The 20,983-nt window shown below is 47.0% G+C and overlaps 1 protein-coding gene across 1 annotated transcript in view; it reads left to right on the top strand.

Moving 5' to 3' along the window:
* The first annotated feature begins 37 nt into the window (after positions 1–37).
* NFAM1 (NFAT activating protein with ITAM motif 1) overlaps positions 38–20,983 on the top strand; it is a 54,320-nt gene continuing 33,374 nt past the window's right edge. Inside the window, exons 1-2 of the mRNA XM_018080336.2 lie at positions 38–2,597; positions 20,248–20,372. The gene's annotated coding sequence lies outside the window, so the exon portion shown is untranslated. The remainder of the gene's footprint in view (positions 2,598–20,247; positions 20,373–20,983) is intronic.

The following is a 20,983-nucleotide window of genomic DNA, read 5'->3' as shown; positions in this document are numbered from 1 at the left end:
GAACAGGGCGGGCCGGCCCGGCTGCACCGCCCCGCTCCCCTCCCCGCGGCAACCCGGCCTCTGCCCCCGCCTGTGTTTGGATCAGGCTCAGCGAGAGTAACCAGAAGTTAACGAGGTCTGTGGGGTCTGAAGCTGAAAACAACCTCCTGGGCATGATAGGGAGGAATCAAAATCAGGGAGGTACGGCTGCGTCTCTGACTACCTTCAGAAGACACATTACTGACAATAGAAACTGCCTGTACTGTGGTGACACAGTGTGAGATGTTTTAACTGTGACCCAGGACTTCATAATGACATCAAACAGGCTCAGTGCTTGACACCGACACTGAACTTCTGTCGCTCTCTGATAGAGAGACTCTTCTGAACTCCTAACACTTGCTGGAATCATGTTGCTCCAGGGACAAGAGTCACCTTCCCATACTGAGACCCATCACAGTGAACTGACTCTACTGCGGGGCCAAGCTGCCACAGATACACAGTGGACAGCACTGCCTTAGCCGCTCTGTTCCTCTTCTGCAAAAACAGACCCCTCTCACGTGGAGAGGTTTCTATATAGTTTTCCTCCTTGGTTGCCCAGTTGCCCAGAAAGGTGACGGCTGCACGGACTGAGTTTCAAGACAGTCAACACCCAGGTATGGCTGTTTGCTGGTGCCTTGCACTCCCTCCAACAGTCAGTCTGCTAGGCCTAATGCAGACCACAACCATTTCTCTTCAGTCAAGGTCTCTGAAGTCAAAGGAAGCAAAGTCAAATTGCGTTGTGAGCAGTGGCACACCTTGCTGAAACAGTTGGAGAGAGCATAATGAATGTCTGTTCGTAGGGAGTCATTTTTATATTGATAATTGAAAGCCCTCTGCTCAGTTCAGCACATCAGTCTCCTAAATTACACAATACATTTTCAGAACAGCCTAAAAAGCTTGAAAGAAACCAGTGTAGAAGCTTACAGCCCTGTTTCTCCTGCTTAGCTCAAACTCATCCTGGCAAAATAGGCTCTGCACCACGGCAGTTGAAAGATAACCTTGGGGACCCATTACTGAGAAGAAATAAGAGTGCTATGCAGCTCACAACCTCCCCTCCAGGTGAGCCATTAGAAAGGAAATCAGAACATGAATTTTTACAGGTTTGGAAAGTCCAGTGTATTGCTTTTTCTTAGGCTCTATGGTGGAGGAGTGGGAAAGCAGACTACAAGTGCTGGGGAGACTACAAGAGGGAGAGAGGCCACAGTACCTTCTATAGTTTCTTTCCTGCAACTGTCAGAGGTGGGTGGCTGATTACAAAAGGTGAAAAGTGAGAGACAGTTTGGCAGAACAGATTTGTGGAGTGAACTCAATAATCAATCACTGCAGCTGTTAGCAGAGGGCATGGCCCTCCTGTGCATTGTAGGAATTTCTTCAAAAGAAGCCATCAGAAGGCAGTGTAATTGTTAGGCAGTGGCTGCTGCTAGGCTTGTGTTTCTTCAGCCTGTGGCATGACTCTTGAGGAACAGGACCCCATGTCATGAGCAGGAGTTATGCAGACTCTTTGCACAAACCTCAGAGGTTGATGGAAAAACAGGCCATGGCCAGGAAAATCCATTGCCACTCATGAGCCGGATCTGCTTCTGGGGAGCAGTGAAATGAGCCTGTTGAAGGTGGTGGCATTGTCCAGCCAGCCATGCAAGCACAACACAGGTTATCCCCAGGCCTCAGCTGCCACCTGTGTTTGGGGCATTGGGAACTTCACCTCTGAGAACTTGTACCCACAAGCAACATCCTCTGAGTGCTAAATGCTGGAGCTGGTCCCAGGGAGCTTGTTAACAGCCAACAGTTCTGGACAGAACTTGTAGGTAGGTGGTAGTTATCTGTCAGTCCTAACCTCTACCTAATACCAGTTTTTGGACACAAGCCTTGTTTGGGATAATCCTGGTGTAAATGCTTGACCTGGTGGTATATGCATCACCACCCATAGGTCTTGGACTCTCTCCTCCACCACGTTGGGCTCTCTCCCCGACTGCAGCAGCCAGTAGGATCTGGTCTCTCATTGCTTTGGGTCACAGAGATGACTCTGGGGCTCAGGTGGAAATAATGCATTCTCTAGTGAATGCATTCTCTAAGACTCCTGTGACCTGCATCCTAAATCCCTTCTGGTAGGAGGCTCCATCAGCAGTCACCTCAGGGAAAAGGAAAAATTCCTCACAAAAATTATCAGGAATAAGTGATTTCTGATAGAGCTCTAAGTGGAGGAAGTTGCACTGGGATGTTCCCTGGACCTTCCCCTCCGTGGCAGGACTGTCATCCTGTTAGCCAAAGCCAGATTGTGGAGTTATCCTCCAGTTCCCTCATGCCTTCTCTAGCAATGTTACTCACTCCTCTGACAGAGCAGCCCAGCATCTCACAAGAGTGTGCATCTGCCCCTGCACAGCCTGGAAAACCAAGCCCCAAGGGAAGGGCCCTATGTAGGATGCACGGCAGAATTTGGATGGCTCACAGAATTCATTCTGCTGCATCTACTTCTACAAAGTGCTGCAGGCTACTGCAGTGGAACTGTTGCCTGTGGAGGACCAAATTAGACTCCATTTGGAAAGGTGCTGAGGCGTTGGCTGGGCTGCACTGGGCTGGTGGTAAGAAAGGCTGGTTTTGCATAAAGAACTGGGAGTTAGTTTGAGATATCTCATGTGCTTAGCAAAGGATAATTTAACCTCTCTATCCTTGCAAAGGAGCAGGAGACCTGCAAAGATGAACTCTGGGGCACGCAAAGCTGTTATGTTCCACTGACTTGCAATAGCATTGATCAGTTTGTGCTTGTTGCAGATCTGGTGAGGAAACTTTAAGACAGCAGATTGATTGCTACCAGGGGACAAATTCCCCATAGCTGGTTGGATTCAAGCACTGAAGTACTGACATATTGATCTATTTATGTTGATTTATTAGTAATAGCCCTGTACCCCAAATCCTCTTGTGCAAGTAAAAAAAACCCACACTATTGCTAGCTTAACTGATTTCTTTCAGAGGATATATATAGGACACACCTCTATATAAAGCCCCACATTGTGAGCATACGCTGCAATCTGTAGTGGGCAGGATAATCAAAGTGATCACAGGGCAACATGTTATCATGCAACCAGCTCCAACATGCTGGCTCACATCCACAAATCTTGCTTGCCTTGGAGATGGTCCCAAGAAATCTTAAGAGTTTAAGTGGGCTGCCCATGTGGGAAGAGCTGAGTAGGATATGAACATCCTGATACCGCTGGGCTCTGTTTGACAGCAGCAGATCCATCCAGGTACTTCGTGTGGTGTATTTTTTTCTTTGGTTTTCCTTAATTTCTTGTTGAATTTCATTTATGTGAATTTCTGAATGACTGAAAAAGCCACTGACATATTAAGAGCAAAAAAAGCTGTGATGGTTTCAGCTGGTTTCTCTTTCCTTGCTCCAGTCCTGTTGCGCTCCTTGTTCCAGAGCTCTCCAGCTGTGCAGAAAGTGGGAGAGACATATAGATGCTGGCTCCCACCCCCCACAGTCTGAGGCCAATATGATAGTTTAAATGCAAATCTTTGTTTTAAGCCAAGCTATGAGTGGTTGAAAAAGTGGAGTACCTCTACTCCAGGGATTAACCTGCAGCATAATTTGGATAGTGGGGCTGCTGGAGTGTTAAATCATCCACACATGAACCACCAGCATTCAGCTGGAAGCAGCCCTAGGCACACACCATGCATCAGGTCCAAGCGGTGCACATTTGCATCACTTCATTTGCAACTAATGAAATAGCTAGAAACATTTATTGCATATAAATTATATATGAGCACCTATCATACAAATAAACTGTTTCCAGTCTCAGCTTTCCATTTCCTCATTAATCACAAAGTCTATTACATTTGGGACAGATTCAGGAGTGTCTGCTGGTTCCCATCCCCGGGCCTGTTTTGGTTAACTCAAGAGGTGAGCTACTCTCCAGATCTCTACAAAGCCCTTTAGAGTATGCACCTATTCTAATGTATGAAGTGGTAGGAGAAGCAGAGAAGTTTCTCTCCAGCTCTTGTCTAGAATTAAACTTCTTTCACTTGGAAAATCTGGCAGATTCCCCATAGGCTGAGATGAAATAATAGCAAAAACCATAAGTAATCTGACACTTGTAATTACAGGCCTACCAGCTCCTTATTGACCTCAGAATAAGGAAATAGCACATACTAGGATCATTTAAAAACAAGGGAAGAGTTCTAGTTAACAATAAGTCTCATGTGAGAAAGAATTCGTAAAACTGCTTGGGAACTTTTTGAGATGTAAGTTATAGGTTTGGGTTATGGATTTGACTGACAAATGTAAAAGCTGTTGAAGTAACAGGGCTCTAGCAAGGAAACTGACACAGTCTTACACTGTATTTTGATTTTTAGAAAACAGGAATGATACAAAATCAACACATTTTGTAGTAATAATTGATTAGATAGTGAGTGTCAAAATGTTAAAGTTGATACAAGCATGTAACGGGTGTTTTTGAAACAGCCCAATGGTGAGTTGCCCCACCCAACCCACACTTTTGGTCTGGCAGCTCTGTTTGTGGAAGTGACTCTGGCGAAGGATTGACTCACCATGTAGGAGCAGCTGAGTGTGAGCTCCCAGTGCAGTCAGAAAGGCTAATTCCATTCCAGATGTATAAGCAGGGAATGCAGAACAGGTGTAATGAGATTATATTGCAGGAGATTATATTGTGTCTGCTAATTCCATGGATGTGATTAGTGGTGTGAAAGAATTCCCAGTTTTGACATCTATGATTCAATGAGGAAGGTAACAAGTTGGAGAGGCTTCCTGCAAGAACTCTAAGCCCTGTTAAGGAGTTGGAAGACATCTTATGGGGGATAAGCATTTAGGACCATTATGATCAAAGCCTAAGTATACCTATGTAGTGTTACATTTTTGCTCCTCCAATTGCCACACTGCCTAACAATGGTACAAGAAAAAAATGATCTAGAGATGAGGTATGCATTTTATAATGGAGAAAAGAGTTAAATACTTGAGCAGTTTACTTAGGGTGCTGGCAGCTTCCCAAACACTGGCAGTTTTTTAATGAAGATGGGATGTTTAACAAAACAACAATGATTAATGTGACAGAGTCCTTTGTCCTGTGATCATCTGGAAAGCAGAATGGTCTGGAAATTCGTCTAGTGCAACAGACACTGCTATCAGATGGTACTAGCCTGCAGTGCTTCTACTACAACTGCTCCCAAAATTATAGCCCTTGCATTTTATGTCATTTTATTTTATTTAGGGGCTCAATTTCCTCAGCTGAGGAAGCCCCTGCTTCTAGGTCCAGCAATGACTTAGGAACCTTCTGCTGTGGGGTCTGTATCTTGGATTGCTCTCTGTGCTCCTCTGGGGTGGCCTCTCATGGCTGTTTTTGTCTACTTTGGAGAAATGCCTGAAGTGAGTGAACTCAGTGCCTGTGTCCTGTGAGTGGGGTTCAGCATCACCACCCATCTCAGTCTGAGGGGACAAATCTGGGAAAGCATGGGCAGGACTGAGGCTACGTGATCCAAGTGAAGGATTCTGAATGGAAGGATTTGGGCAAGGTCCACCAATTTTGGACAACTCTCCACGAACACATCCTGAAAATGTGGGATAACAAGGAGAGGCAATAGGCCTCAATGACACAGTGAAATCCTTAACTGAACTTCTACCTCCATGTCTGGTGGGCAGCAGTGTTAGGAGGAGTTAACCTTAGTCCATCATGGATTTATGGGGCCACAAAGCCCCAGGGAGCTCACACCTGAGTCCCTTGGTGCAGGAGCTGGTTCCTCATTTCCTCTGTCCTGGCTCATCCTGTTACTGCTCTAGTGTATTTGACATACGGGGCAGATTCAGAGATGAGGGAGCAGTTTGCCATGCAGTTATAAAAGACTGTTTTCTCTGCAGCTGCTTAAATCTGACCTAAATACCTTCCAGATTATGCAGCCTGGTGCTTTGTTTCAAAACCTAGAAGGTCACTGTCTGCTGGGTCTTCCTCCCTCAAGTGAACCGGGGGCATGTACTGGCAACGAGTGAGAACTCGTGTTCTGCCGCGGCTATGGGGGAAAGCCAGAACAGCAGAGGGTGTTGCGATCTGGAACGAAGGTGCATCGGCAGCGGTGTGCGGGGTGCCCACCCTCCAGCCCTCCGCGATGCGCAGCGGCGCTGGGCAGGGGAGCGCTGCAGCGCCGTGCCGGAGCTGGCAGCCTGCGAGCAGCGGTACAAGGCTCCCCGCAGCCGCGCGGGGTCACTTCGCTCTGGGCAGCCCCTGCACCTTCGCTTTCCTGGAAAGCAGCTTCTCTTCGTTACTGAGAAGAGCCCTGCTCTGGCAGGGGAAGGAGGGGCCTGGCCACCGCTTCACGCAAAGGGGCCACTACTTGTGCTAATTTTTCTCATAACAGTGGAACTAATACAGCATCTGCTCGCTGGAAACCACAGAAAGCTGTTTTTGTTTGTTGGGGGGTTTTGTGTGAGTTTGTTTTTTTTTTCCCTGGGGGGAGCAGAGGGAGGGGGCTGGGGGATTTTCCTGTGTTGTTTTTGTCCTCCTGGCTTTCTCTTTTTCTGTTGTTGCTTGGTTGGTTCTTTTTTTTCTTCTTAGTGCTTTGCTGTTATCACCTCCTAAAAGGAGCCTTAAGTTAAGAGAGGGACCGCCTAGAAAGGGAAGGAAGGGTCAAAAGGGAAAAACAAACGAAGAATGAATGCTTTTACATTTTGCACTGTTTGCAGGATGGACTTGCAGCACATCAGGAGATGATGGCAGTCATTTCCTACCCACTCCCCAAGCATCCTTCCATCCTCCTCTCTGTACAAAATCTCATGCATTGCCTGCATCACCTCTCATGCCAGGGTACCTAGGCCTGCACTGTGCTTTCTTCTCTCCCTTTCCTTTCCTACTTGGCAGGAACCCCCCAGGTTATGTCTGAGCCACTTGGTCAGCTCCATCCTCACGGCAGCTTCACTTCCCACTCACATCCCAGCCAGAAAGCCAATGTCCACACCAGAGCACAACACCACATTTGGGTCTGGCTGGAGGCCCAGTAAGGCACCGAGATCCTAAGTAATTGGTCACCTGTCATCTGGAAATGATGCTCCAGCCCCAGCTGAGCTTCCATTCACAGGTTTGCTGGCTGAAGGGCAAGGCAGTACTGACATACGTAACACATTACCCATCTCTCCTCTCCTGTGCCCTCCATATTCTCCTTTTTTTTTTTTCTATATCGCTTTTCCTTTCTGCTGCAGATTTTCAGTGCTTCATTATTTCCACCCTAGTTCTTTCACCTCTCCACTCCTCTGGGCCAATGTTTGACTTTTTCTTTCCCAGAAAACCATCTCTATTCAGTAGTTTGCAGTGACCTGCTCCAAAATACCTTTCTTCTTCCCACACCCCCCAAACTGACAGGAGTAAATAGGCAGATTGTAGCTCTTTCTACCTTATGCAGGCTGTAAGGAATCTGCACGCTGAGAAGGAGCAAAGCTATTAGGGTGTTACTGGCTCTTGGGCTGTTGGATATCAACATCTTATAACTTACCGAAGACTTGGGGTTCACTGAAGAACAAGCAGAGAAATGCTACAAAGTAGAACTATGATCCAAAGGAAGAATGAACTCAGACCTACTGCCCTCGGCAGTGGGACTTCAAACATAACTCTGGAAATGGTTCATTTTGTCAGCAACTCTACCAATTAATGCTTTCATGTTTCTTAAAGTTTTAGTATTGGGGATAGTGAAAGTATATGTATCCTTAGGCAGAGGAAAAAATGAGGGGTAGGATAAAACCTGTAAATCCCAAGAACAAATCCTGGTGCCTTCTTGGGAGCTATTCCTCACCATGCTGTCATCAGCATCCTGGGCATATCAGAAACCCTGTCTTTAGGATAGATCCAGCTTTCTCCAGCCAGATACTAGTGGGCAGTGTTCAAAGTGGGTTGCTCATAGCAGTACCATTAGCCTGCCTGTATCCTCACAGTCATTACACAAGGCCTTTCAAGCTAGTATCCATGCCCTGAAAGCAGTTGGGGAAAAAATAATCAATCTAGCGGTGTGACCATGGGTAGTCTCTTGGTTATAAGGAATTTACTTGTATTACTTTTTCCTTAAGAAAGCTCACCAAAAGACAGGATTTGTTTTTCCCCTTAAACACATCCAAGCTTGGTTTCAGGCTTGCAGGAAGAAATGCAGCACTAGAAAGTCTGTACTTGTGCATGATTTTGTTGCCATCTCCTCTGCTGTGTCACAGGACAAAAAGATACTTTAGCACCCTTGTGTTTTCCACCTGTAATGAAGCCACTTCAGAGGTACGTTGATCCTGAACACATTTGGAACGCTGTGAGCCAAGTCTGAGTTTTGGAAAATTGTGGTCAATGGTGCCATCATGACATGTCTCACCAGCTTTTATTGCTGAAGAGGATTGCTGCAATACGCTTCCGCTGTAACTGCTGCAAGGTCACGGTTTCAAGTGGATGAGAGAAATACGAGCGAGACCCACAGACAGTCTCAGAGCAGTGAGGCTGGATGTTAACTTTTCATAGAAAAGATGAAGAGGAAGAATAAAAGGAAGAATTAGACCAGTTTAGGCAAGGTGGCTGGTAGAGTCTATGAAGTCACCCAATAAATGCTATAAATATCCACAGAGGGAAATGGACTCCCTGCTAGGCAACTGTAAAGCAAACCACAGGATATTTTTGAAGCTGCCATACAAAAATACAAAGAAAAGTGTGACAAGTCTATTTAAAAACCAAAAATGGAACAGATGAGCACTTCATCCCTGCTGTGATTTAGAGCTCCAGCGGCAGGTCCTCCCACTGAAGCCTCCGTGAAAAAGAATGAAGTGCTTTGCCCAGATTCTTATGGAAGTTCAGAAATTCTTCTGTGGTCAGCAACATCTTCATGCTTGGTTGAAAGAAAAAACAAGGACTGATGTCTCAACGCTCGGTGGAACTTCTGGCAAGGCTGAGGATGAGATTCAGTGGTGTGTTTCTGGCTGCTTTGTGCTCCCTATCAATGCCAAGCAGTTGTAAAGCTTTGTCTGCTGCTCAAGCTGGAGTTACAGCTGCTTTGCATCACTAGGCTGGTACAGAGCAGCCAGAGCATGTCTGCGTTTGGGGTTTGCATAGGGCTTTTTCAACAGGGCAATTCACCTGGCGTGCACACACCAGGGAATGCATGCAGCAGGCTCGGCGGCATCTAGAGCAAGTATATTGGTGAGTGAGAGCTCCTGTGGTGCGATCAAGTCTCAGCCTTATTGCAGGCTAGGCCTTTAACTGTGGGGTTTGTACTGAATTCCAAAGGTTTATCTTTTCTCCTTATTACATCTACCCTGTCTGAGCAGCAATATGCTTATGGTATGCAGCATGTGGTGCACTATTTATATTTTACATCCTAATATTTTGGTGTAGTTGCCCATTTTTCCGTAATTTCCAGTATTTTCATTTGACCCACCAAGGCAATAGCGCCTGTTGTAGGCATGCTTCTCAAGCGTGTGCTACACTGCTACACAGGCTGTGCTGCCAGGGTGCTCGGTGCTCTTCTGGAGGCTCCTGCATGCCGGAGAGGAGCTGAGAGAACGCTGGCAGAGAGGGCCGAGACAGGCTCCCCGTTTTCCGCTGGTGTAAAGAGCCTTAGTTTGATGGCTCTGCCCGCCCTGGGCCTGTGCGTCACCCCTCGGCCCTGGAAACAGCCCCTTCCCCGGTGCTTGCGAGTTCCGATGCCCTAGCCCCGTGCTGGAGGGCAGCTGATGGTGACTGGGAGGAGGGGCAGAGCCGCGGTCCCCGCCGCCGCCTCCCCGGGCGACACGTGGCTCCAGCGGGTCCCGGGGCTGGTGGATGCTGCCGTGCCGTCCCGGTGGGGTTCCTCTCTCAGTCCGCAGCTGGGAGGCTTTCACAGAATCTTTCTTTTTCTTTTCTCTCTCTCCCCTCATAGGTCCAACTTTTCTTTTAAAAAAAGCCAAACGAACCCAAACTTTTTTTCTTCTTTACTTTTTCGGGTTTTTTTTTCGCCTTGCAGGAGCCACGCCGTGGAAACACGGGGTGGTGGAGGAGGGAGAAACCCCTCCCCTTCCCCTCCCCCGTGGCTCCTTCCTCGGAAAAGAAACATTTGGGGGGTTTCCTCCCCTCCTTTCCCCTCCCCTCGCTCCGCGGCCGCTCCGCTCCTCGGAGCCGAAAGCCGCCGACGCGGGCGCCGCCCGCACCGCGGCCGAGGAGGGGCCCGGCGGGCGTCGCGCCGCCCCGTAAGGCGCGCACCGGCCCTTTGTGAGCCGAGGGGCGGGGGGGATGCGGAGCGCGGCGTGCCGGGCGGTGGGGAGCGGGGCCGCCTCCGTTTCGCTGCGGGCGGGAGAGCGGCGGGGCCGGGCCGGGCAGCGCCGCTGCTGCCCCGGCACTGAGCGCTCGCTCGCACCGGCGGCAACGCCGCCCGCCCGTGGCCCCGGAGGTGCCGAGAGTAAGTTGTGCGGCGTTAACTGGAAAGGGCCTTTTGGGGGGCGGGCTGCGAGGGGCATGTCTGTCTGTCTGCTCCGGTCCTCCCTTGGCTTCTTGCAAAGGGGTGCAGCCCCTGCTAGTTTGGCTCTTGGGGATGTTTGGGCTGTTGTTGGTTGGGGAAGATGCAGCGTGTTGGGGCTCGAGGTGCCTTCCCCAAGGGGGTCAGACGGAGATTTGGGGTGCTCGCAGCTCATTGCCGGCCCCGAAGGGAGCTATGTGCCCTTCTGGGGTGGCGGTGGGATGCTGGGAGCAGCCTCGGAGGCTCTGTGGGGATTGTCCTGCCGTCAAAGTGTTCTCCAAAGCATCGAGGCAGGGAGATGCTTCTTTTAAAGTGAAACCTGCAAATTATGTAATGTCTCAGATGGGTCTGTAGGGAAGCAACCGCATGGGTCCGGGTAACTCGGTCTTAATACCACTTCTTTTCTTTCACATAAAGAGAGAAGCAGTGTGCAGGGTGTTACACTTAGTCTTAGCTGGAAAAGCGAGCTGCCTGCCAGAACCCAAGGTGTTACAGGGAGGTGGGGTAATTGTGAACCAGGGGGGTACATGCCCGTTGGGGTTGCCTTGAAAAGCAGAGGAACTCGCCATCCTCCAGACCTGGCACAGTCAGAACGCAGCCTCACACCTGCCTTTTCTCAGAAGATCAGTGCTGTGCACCCATGGAAAGCTTTGCCGGCAAAGGTTATCACTAAAACTCCTTTATGCAATCTGAGTCATGGTGCTCACTGTCATGCAGGATCCACTACTCACTTTTTCCCATTAACACACACACTCTTACTGAGAATTTTGGAATGGTTACCATGTAAAACCTCAGCTCATGCTACTCTTAGGATCTTCTTTTTTCCGTTTTTAAAAATTTAGTAGAAGTTTGGAAACAGGATCCAGATGTAGTGCAGAGGTAACTGAGAGCAACTCAAGAATGGTAAATTAATGTCCCTGGCTTTTTTCTTCTCCTGCATGGTGAAGGAGAGGGATGTGGCTTGACCATTGTTCTGGAAAGTTGAGGGAAGAGTATTGTTAGCAAGCTGCTATTTAGGACTGTGTGGTCCAGACAGTGCCATTTGCTAGTTCTAGTCCTTGCAGCTCTAAGAGAACTTAAATGAAAAGCCCAGTCACATGTTGACCACACTCAACTCTGTAAAATGGGGTGGAATCAGAAATAACTAGTTTCCTGATGTTTCATTCTCTATTGACTGTGCCCTTAAGAGGGAATGCAGGCGTATCTTCTTTCTCCAAACAACTGCAACTGCAATTCAGATGCTGTGTGAATGTCAAATGGCCCATTCAGTCACAGCAGGGCAGTGTCATGTGCTTAAAAGTTATGCACATGCACAGAAGTTTGTGAGACTGAGGCTCTAGTATCATATAATGTTGCTCTTGGTTGAATCACGTTATGAAGAGATGTGGCCAGTTGCTGCAGATAAAGCCAAGCTTTGTTTCTGTGTTCAAGAATGATTCTGCTGGGTATGTGATTTAAAACATAGTTGTTGAAGTATGGATTCTTGTTTCCTCTAGAGTGGAAGGCTCTTGGGCACAAACCTGTAGTAGGATTACTGGGATGCCACCCTTCCACACAGGTTCCCATCTTTTCCTGAGCTAGACTGGAATCTGGGCCTTTGTTATTTCTGTGTTCCTTGTTATTATTCAGTATGTTGTACGTCCTTCATTAACCTGGCTTGCTTATCACTTGCTTAAAGGTGGTGGGGTTGAGAGGCAACACAAAGTTTTTCTGTAAGTTTGTGATGGAAGGCACAGGTAAATTCTGCTGAGGTCCTGAAAAACAGGCACAGAGGAGCAATGGGGAAAGGCTGAGCTTCTTCAAAGCCTCCCAGCTGTGTGTCCCTGCCGCACTCTGCCTGCTCAGAGAGGGCCAGATTCAATTTCCATATGACAGCTTCAAACATGCAGCCAGTGCCTCTTACCCTCCTCAGTCCAGCTGGGATTTCTATGAAGTTGGTGGTCAGTTTGCGCAAGGATGGAGATGGGGTTGGGTGGTGTAAATTCTTAGTTGCTGTTGCTAATACTGTGGTTGCATTGCTAAGAAACAAAGGAGAAAATGTGCCTTTGGAGCTGTGTTTCTTCCCTTGTTCATCTTTCTCTCTGTCCCCACTGGGGATGTTTCACTCTTTTCTCCAAGTCTTTCACTGCAACTCTTTGCCACCCCCTTCCTTCCTTGCCACCCACAGACTTCTCTGTCCTGCTTTCTCCAACCTTTGTTTGGTCAGCAATAAACAGATAGTGCCAGTACTTAAATATTACATCATTTGGGTCGGGTTGATGCTGTGGGTAGTTTAATAAAAGCTATGGGGAGGTGGTGTGTTCCTGAGCCGTTATTCCAGGCCACTGCAGACCTCGGCTAGTGGTGCTCGCCAAAAGCTCACAAGCTGGGAGAGGTGGGCACTTGCATCTCTTTCTGTAAGTGAAAATGTGGGTGGCGAAAGAGCTGAGTATGCCATACAGAAATGATATCTTTTTACAGAGTAAAGGCATGTGTGTCATTAGGAGGCATAATATATTTATTTAAAATAATGCAACTAAAGGCTACATTAATTAGATCCTTGATTATGTGTAAGTAGAGGCAGAAGGCAGGCATATCAACTTACTCCCTTCTGTCAGTCTGCTTCATTACTATCTGCTCTTCTGGTTTCATTTGTGCATATCCTGCAGCCCTCTGCCTCAGTAAGGTGTTTATTAAGTCACCATTTTGCTGAAATCGGGCTCAACTCTTAAAAAAAAAAAAGGTGCTGTGGTGCAGGATTTGGTGACTTTGTGTTAGTGAGTGGTCAAAATGACTCAAGTAAAATTCTTACCCCCTCTCCCCGCCTCTGACCAAGTGCAAGGTTTCAAGTTAAGATTTAGAAGCGTGAGGTGTAGAAAGTCCTACTTTTGAAACTTCTGGGAAGTTTCTGTTCAATAGGCATTCAATAGTATTAAAATGTAAACTCAGTTTTAATAAAATGGCTAAATGCTGGTTTTGTGTTGTCTTTAGAGACTTTAGAGCTGCCTCCTTATTTTTGTCCTCTTCAGTGGAGAAATGAAAAGGCCTGTGTGCACTTCACAGGAAATGAGTGTCTGATACAGGCTTGCAGGCTGCACATTTCCAAGAACCGCTCTCAAGGTATTTTGATAATGCACATTCTCTCTGCCTTCTCCCTTCCTGCTCCCCCTGTGCTTTGTGTGCTTCTGCTTGTTTGCAAACACATGCAGAGTAGGAGGGCAAGATTTGAATGGTGCCACTATTAAATTTGCAGATAGGCTGCTTTAGCTTTACATTAGAGCTGTGGCTGGCAAAATTAAGCCAGCTGGCAGCATTCAGTTGCCTTTGTTGCAGAGGGGTTTTATCCTTCCCCTCACTCCCTGCAAAAGCTGAAGAAAAATTTTGACTTCAGATTGTGACTCGTGCAACAAGGGAGTTTTTTGTGTGTATGTGATTCTGCAGTTCAGAAACAGTTTGAATCTACTTTCATACTTCCTCGGTAGCAAAGTTTATTTGGAAATTTAGGCTAAAGCTTAGGCTAAAAATTTCTGTAATCTGAACTGCGTAGCTGGGCTGCTGTGCATCCTGCTGAAGGTGCCTTACTGAAGCTAAGGGGGTTTGGCATAAGTTTGCCTGAGTTGGCATGCTACTGGTGATGAGCACAGGTGCTCTCAGGAATGGTTTGATTATGCTTTTTGACAGACCAGCAGTGTTGTTCTTCATGCATATTTTAGTTCTTCCTTGTTTTCTAGTGAGATTTTGGGATGTGGAAGGAGGGAAGTTGGAGCTGGAGAGACGTTCTCCAATCCCCCCTACCAGAAGTTATGTTCATCCTCCAAGGCCCAGTTAAGTGACACAGTGGACCAAGAGTCCCACTCAAGGGAATGCTGAGACAGAAGGAATGTTTCTTTCTAACATCATCGCAACAGCCATTTCTGATTCTGAGCTGCTTTAGCAGTAAACACTCAAATCTGCCATTTGTTAGGATGCACACTGATATTCAAGTCAGCACACATAAGGCAGAGGTGCTGTTCTTTTTAGTCATTAAAGAATGAGGAAAAAATGGGCAGAGCTACTTTAACTACTCTGCAGCAGGTCCATAATTGATTTCTCATAGTGACTTTATATACCTTTGTTTATTACTTCAGTTTTGCACAACTAAAGGACATTTATGCCTTGAGCTGAGCTCCCCTTAGTCTTATGTCAGGTTTGAATGCTTAAGAGGTGTCTTAAAAAGCCATTGCTAAAAAACCCAGTCCTTTGCTGCTGGATTCCTCTGCCTAAGGTCTGCTAAAGCATAATGTGGTAGGTACTGCACAGAAACAAAGCAGAGGCATTTTAGAAAGAAGAGAAATGAGACTCCTCAGATCAGCTCTCTCACTTTCCCCAGAAGCAGCATTTAATGTCTATATGATTGGAGTTTTTCCTTTTATGAGTTTTAAAATTAGTTACTTTTCAATCTCGGTCACCTTTGAACTTCCTCTCATCTAGTTTTATAAAAGAGCACAAAAAGAACGTCCTGATTGTACCGTATCTTCCTCTGGAATCCCCTTGTATCTATCTGCTCTCTAAATTGAGCGTGAAGTTTCACCCGTGTCTCTCTGTACACTTACGTTTGACTTCTTATCACCCATCTTTGGGCCCATCATCTTTGTTTCAGCTCTATCTGTTTTTATTTAAGGTGACTGGAACTGACTGTATTATCTCAGGTGGTGACATTACTGTTACGTTCCCACCCATCCATTTTGCAACCTTACTCTCGTGTTTGCATCTTGGTTTTTTAATGACTGCTTTTGCATTCAGAGCTGGAGCTTTCCTTAACAAACCCTCAGCGCTGTTACTCGGCTCATTGGTCAGCTGCGCCACTTAATTTATCACTCTCGAAAATATAGACCCGGTTGGTTTTCCTACAAGCCTGCGTGTGTTTGCATTTGTCAGGACAGAGTCTTGCCCGATGTCCTGGTGCTTTCCAGGCTGATGAATTTTGAGTGATCTTGGACTTCTCTTGCCTGTAGAAAGTGAAGTGATTTTGTTACTGTTCGCCCTGGGAAGGTGATGGAGGGGGCTCACTGCATTTTGAGCCGGCTGCCTAGATGTAAGTAACATGAGGCTGTAAGCTGCCTGCTGTGGGGCAGGGTTAGAGATGAGGGGGTTGAGGTGTTGTGGGTAATGGCAGCTTGAAGACAGGGAGAGACAGTTCTAGAAGGGGACCTGGGTCAACATGTGAGTTTGCGTGGGCAGGGGGAAGGGACTGCTTGCATCAGGGCCGGGGGAGGCTTTGGGCTGCCTCTACCCACCAACCTGTTGAGGAGTGGGGAGGGATGCTCTACAAAGTGGGCTGAGTTGATCCAGGGGGAAGATGCAGTGGCTGGGAGGATGGCAGAGAAGTGACCAGATGTGCAGGGGCTGAAATGCCTTGGTTTCCTCCAGACACCTCTTTTACACCTCCCGTTCACCCTGTGGCACGACTGCTCTGTGTCTTCTATCCATCTGCTTTACAGGTCCTGGGATGGCTCTTTAGCTCATGTACCATGTCTCACTTTTTGAGTTGTTTCTGGAATGGAGGCTTTGGGGAAGCACAAAGTGTTTCCTGTCATCTGTTGCTTCTTCAGATACCATCTGCCTGATGGGGAACTCTGTCTGGGGATTGCCTCTCCCCCACATCATGTAGCCTCGTGCTGCTCCTGTCTTAGCCGTACATGTCAAAAAAGGTTCCTTCCAATACTTGCAGCCCTCTGGTAGTGCAGCTGATTTGATTGAGCACTTCACTTTGCATCTCAACCATCCATTTCTAATTCAAAATCCCTGGGTATAGTCCATGGTGCCCAGCTGGCTTTCTACTCTAATATCACTTTTCCTTATCAATTCTGATAGAGCGCTCCCTTTTTTCCCTTCACATTAAACAACATTAAATACTGGGAAATCTCCTCAACATCCTGTCCAAGAAAAAAGATAATGCCCACTTGCTTGTGTAGCTTTTCTGCAGTATCCCTGTCTCCACTTGCTGGTATCTCAGTTGACTAAATGATTCCCCCAGAGGTTTTCTGTTTTCGATAAACTGAAAATGCCATATGTTTTCTGGGTTTTGTTTTGTTTATCTCGGCCACCTACTATCCCAGTTTCATGACAGCCATCCTCACATAAATTTGTTCCCTGTTGTCAGTAATTTATATTCCTTTATATTGGCTGCTCCAGGATTATCTTTTCATCTTCTGAAGGATTATAGAGAAGGTTGTAGGAAGATTTGGAACAGGGACTGGGGTTTTGTAGTGTCTGTGTTTGATGTGTCTGCCCCATGGTGGATGCCCTTGCAAGCTGCTGCACCTACAGCTAGTACCTGCAGTGTGACCTGTTCTGCTCCTCCAAGCCTGTCCTCTTAGCCAGGCAGCATCTCTGTGTCATCCTTTGTGGGAAGTCTGCATGCTCTGCCACTTTAAGATTTCCTAAATAACCCCTCATGACTTTTTTTTTTATTCTTTTAACTTTTAACTCTCAGGACTAGTTTCTTTGTTTTTTGTGTTGGAAATCTCCCATTATAAAACCTAGTGTTGTGGTGTGTTTGTGCTTTCTGACCCTCGCCCCTTCCTCTGAAGGCACAGTAGCTGGTGCCGCATAGTCCCCCTCGCATCTTCTGAAGCTGGTCCTTCTGAAGAGCCAAGGCAGGATCTCTCCCCTGTCTCCCTGTGCTCTGGCTGGTGTTGGTTAAGCACCTGGAACTCTTCTCTGATATCACAGTTCTGATCAGGATATTGAGCCAGTTTTATCTGCAGGCCAGGCACTGCTCGTTTCTCAGTTAGCTGCTGCTTTGAATTCCTTTCCGGCTAAATGTGATTGTTTTGATAAGAAGCCATGCCCATTGCAGGGACCACTGGTGGCCTTTGCTTCTCAGGATTTACTCATTTCCTCAAACAGGGTTCTGGAACAACTGAAAAAAGTCAGTTTAACCAAGAGACTGGAACAGAGGATCTATATCTATGGTGCGGGGGAGGCGGTAAGGCTGAGGAGCCATGATGGGTAGATGCAGAGCTCTGCTCCAACAGAGGGCAAGGGTGCAGCCCAGCCATTGCTACCCCCTTCCCACTGATCCCCCTTTCAGCAGGAAGATGGGACAGAGCATTTCAAGTAGGGAGTCACGAGGGACTGCTGTTATCTTGGCTTCTTTATTCTTCCTCATCATGCCCTCTCCCCATCTCCTTGTTTCAGCCCCCAAACTGGGGAGAGCCCCAGCCACCTTCCCAGAGGTGTGGGTGGTGCGGAGGGAGGGAAGGCAACAGGGAGGCTGTGTTCCCTGGCCAAGCGCAGAGCTGAGGTTTTGTGTAGCTCTGCAGCACTAACATTTGCAGGAATGGCTGCTCTGTGAAACTGCAAAGGTCAGGAGCAATGTGACTGGGCTTCCCTCACTTACCAAAAATGCTGTTGGCCAGAGGTAAGCAACAACAACTCTTTGCTTAAGCCGTGGCCAGATAGGCTCAGCTGCAGCTTTGGTAGTACCTCCTCCTGATTTCCTTTTTCTTACCTTTTTTTTTTAAATTCTCTTTTCCCCAGTTACGGGGGAAGGCAGAAATAATTTAGTCTCCAACAGAAGCTGTCTTTGCCAGAAGTCAGATGCTAGTTTTGGTAGTTCTTGGCAGCCTTTGAGTTCAGGGAAACGATGTGGCTTCTGTGTTATTCTGAAATGGCAGGATTACAGTTTCACATTGGGCTATTTTGACGAGGAATAGGCTCTTTTATTTGGAAGTAGTTCTGAATGTACACAATATTTCCAAGGTGTGAGGAGGGGCCCCTGAAAATGGGTGTCTTTCTTCCAACTCTTTCAATTATCCCAGTAAAGGCAATTAGCTTTTCCTGTAAACTGCCACCTTGTTGGGTTTTTAAAAGCATGTTATGGAGAAACCAAACATGCTTGAAGACTTCCCTGCCTTGAAGAATATTTGGCACATATCACACTGTCTTGTTGGTTTTTTTGGGCAAAATCCCTTTAGCCCATATCAACAAAGTGCCACATTAATTCAGAAAACACACATCATAGAAAAATATGGTAAGAAATACAAAACATAAATATCAGATCCATGGGAAGTTATTTGTGGGTTTTGAAGTATGTTCTCCAGCCCCAAAATGTTGGGAAGTGTTTGATAAGACCAGTCCTCTTGCAAGGTGATTTCTGGAGACTGCAAGCAGGATCTTTCTGCTCTGTGTCTCTACTGCATGGAAGTAGGAACTGTCACAGTGTGTGTGCTGCCTCAGCTTATTTTATTTTATTAAATGTTGCATTCTTGAATGTTGCTTGTGTAGGGAAATGCAGTTTTAGTTTGGGGTATGTATGTGTGGTGTGGGTTGTTTTCTTTTTTCCATGTATTCCCTCGTGTGTCGGACATAATGGCAAGCTCACATCAAATTATTTATAGCCATGGCATAAAAGATAGAGGGAACTGCAATGTCTCTGAGGCCTGCTTTGTGCTGGAGAAATTGGCTGTGATTAACATTGGTCCTCTTAGCTGAGCTGGCCCACATTCCTCCCCTAACCACAGCTCCCTCTGTGCTCTTTGGCATGTCTGTCAGTGCATCTCCTTTCCCTCCCCTCTCCATGATCCCTTTCTGGTCACCTTGGCTGTGGTAGGCTGCTCATGACAAGGGGCACTGGTGTGACCATGCACCGTGGCAGTGATGGTTCAAACCAGTGCCAATGTGTGGCAGGCGGTGGTGGCGATGGGAACCAGGCTGGCCCACCATTAAAACCCAGCGCTGCATGCTTGGCTCTTATCAGGGAGGTTTCTTCCAGCCTTTTGCTCAGGCTTTCCTTTGAAACATCCTCCCCAGCCACAAATCAGTAGGCAGCGCATTTCTGTGGGATGCAGACGTGCAAGCAGAGATGTCTGCTCAGGCTCTGCTGCCTGGAACGGGGACACTGCTGCAAGGGCTTGCAGGGTACCTCAGGGAGAGCTTTTCCAAATTATCCCAGCCTCTGTCTAACTGCTCTGGGAACTGCAGGGTTGCTATCTGGGAGATGTCAAAGCTGAATGGATTGGTAATGGGTAGTAATAGGAATTTAAAAATGGGAATTAATAATGCGTAGTAATGGGATAGACCTGCAGTTCTGCAAGTCAACATGGCTTGTGGGGTGTGTGCCCAGTCTGGACTCTGCTGGGGAGGATGCAGAGAAGTGAGGTTATGTGTGTATAAGTGAAGCAGTGCAGTGACTGCCTCTGAAAGGCATGCAGAAAGCTGGGATTGTTTTTTCAGCTTGCTGATGGATCCAATGACAGACAAACAACTGCACATGTGGTGGTCTGCTGCTCCACCAGGTCAGTGGGTTTAGTTTTCCATCAGTGAGATGGAAAGAAAAGTATTGAGAGCAGGGCAGGTGAGTGTGGGTCAGAATGAAGTGGGTCACTTGAATGGCTATGTAGTGTCAAATAAGATACTCTAAATGTTGTGTGTTGTATTGAGCACAAGCTGGAGTTTGCTGTCCTGAATCCTTAAGCTTGTTCCTGTTGCCATCATCTCTTAACATTTGGGGTTTTATGGTTCCTGCTTCCAGAAGATGATAGCACCTTTATGGTCTTTCCATTTGTCCTTAAGCCATCTGTGAGCTGCCTGGACCTAATCAGCTCAAGGCTTTGTAAGTAGCAATAATAATAACAGCAGCAATAATCCACTTTCTCTGTTGCTATCCAAAGTGCTATATACATGATTCTACGCTAATACAGATCAAAGCCGTTGAGACAGACAACCTGTCCCCAGATTTGTTGTATTTTAGATCCACATTGTGGCAAACTAATGGGCTTAGTCACCTGCTTGATGGACTTCTCTTTCTTTTCAAAGGACAGATCTGCTCTTAAGTAAAGCTGTGCAAAAACTGGGAAGTGCTGCATCGGAGCTTTTGAATTTGGACCACTTCCAGGCCTGACATCCAGAAACTCATCCCTATGGGCAGTAAAGACAAAGAGGTAAGCTTTTTCAAGTGTCCTGGAAAAAGAGAGCATCATAGAACGCATCATAGCTGAGTACTTGAGGCTGCTGCTGAACATGGCAGATTTGTCAAGCTCCAGGGTGCAGGGCTGGCTTGGCTGACACCAGATGCCATGTACAGTCCCCTGGTTTACTAGAACTGTCTCCTTATATGAAATACGCTGCCTTGCCTGGGTTGTGAGTGAGGAGGAAAACAGAATGCCCTGTGTTAAGAGTACTTATTTTGAAAAGCTCTTGAACTTGCAGTAAATCAGAAGCTCTGGGGAAATTTATCCAGCCTTTTAATTAGTGGGACACCAGCTTTTTAGGTTACATTGCTTTGGCTTCAAGCATTGTTGTGACTTGCATTAGGGAGGTAGTAACTTGTTTGAGCGTTGGGGGGGTTTTTTTGGCTTTTTTGGAGGGGAGAAGAGGGAAAGCAAATTGTGGTGTGGCAAAACAGAAGCAGAACTAAATATGCATGTGTGTTTCATTACACCCCACGCCCCTGGGTTCGCTTATTCCCAATCCTGAGTCTGCACATCCTCGTTGATGTGGGAGGCCATGTACATGTAGGACCTGTTGACCCATTAAAACTGAACCTTAGAGG

This window comes from Manacus vitellinus, unplaced genomic scaffold, assembly GCF_001715985.3.
Source record: "Manacus vitellinus isolate BGI_N305 unplaced genomic scaffold, ASM171598v3 scaffold_5_pilon, whole genome shotgun sequence".
NCBI lineage: Eukaryota > Metazoa > Chordata > Aves > Passeriformes > Pipridae > Manacus > Manacus vitellinus.
This window is presented reverse-complemented; position numbering and strand designations above follow the sequence as displayed.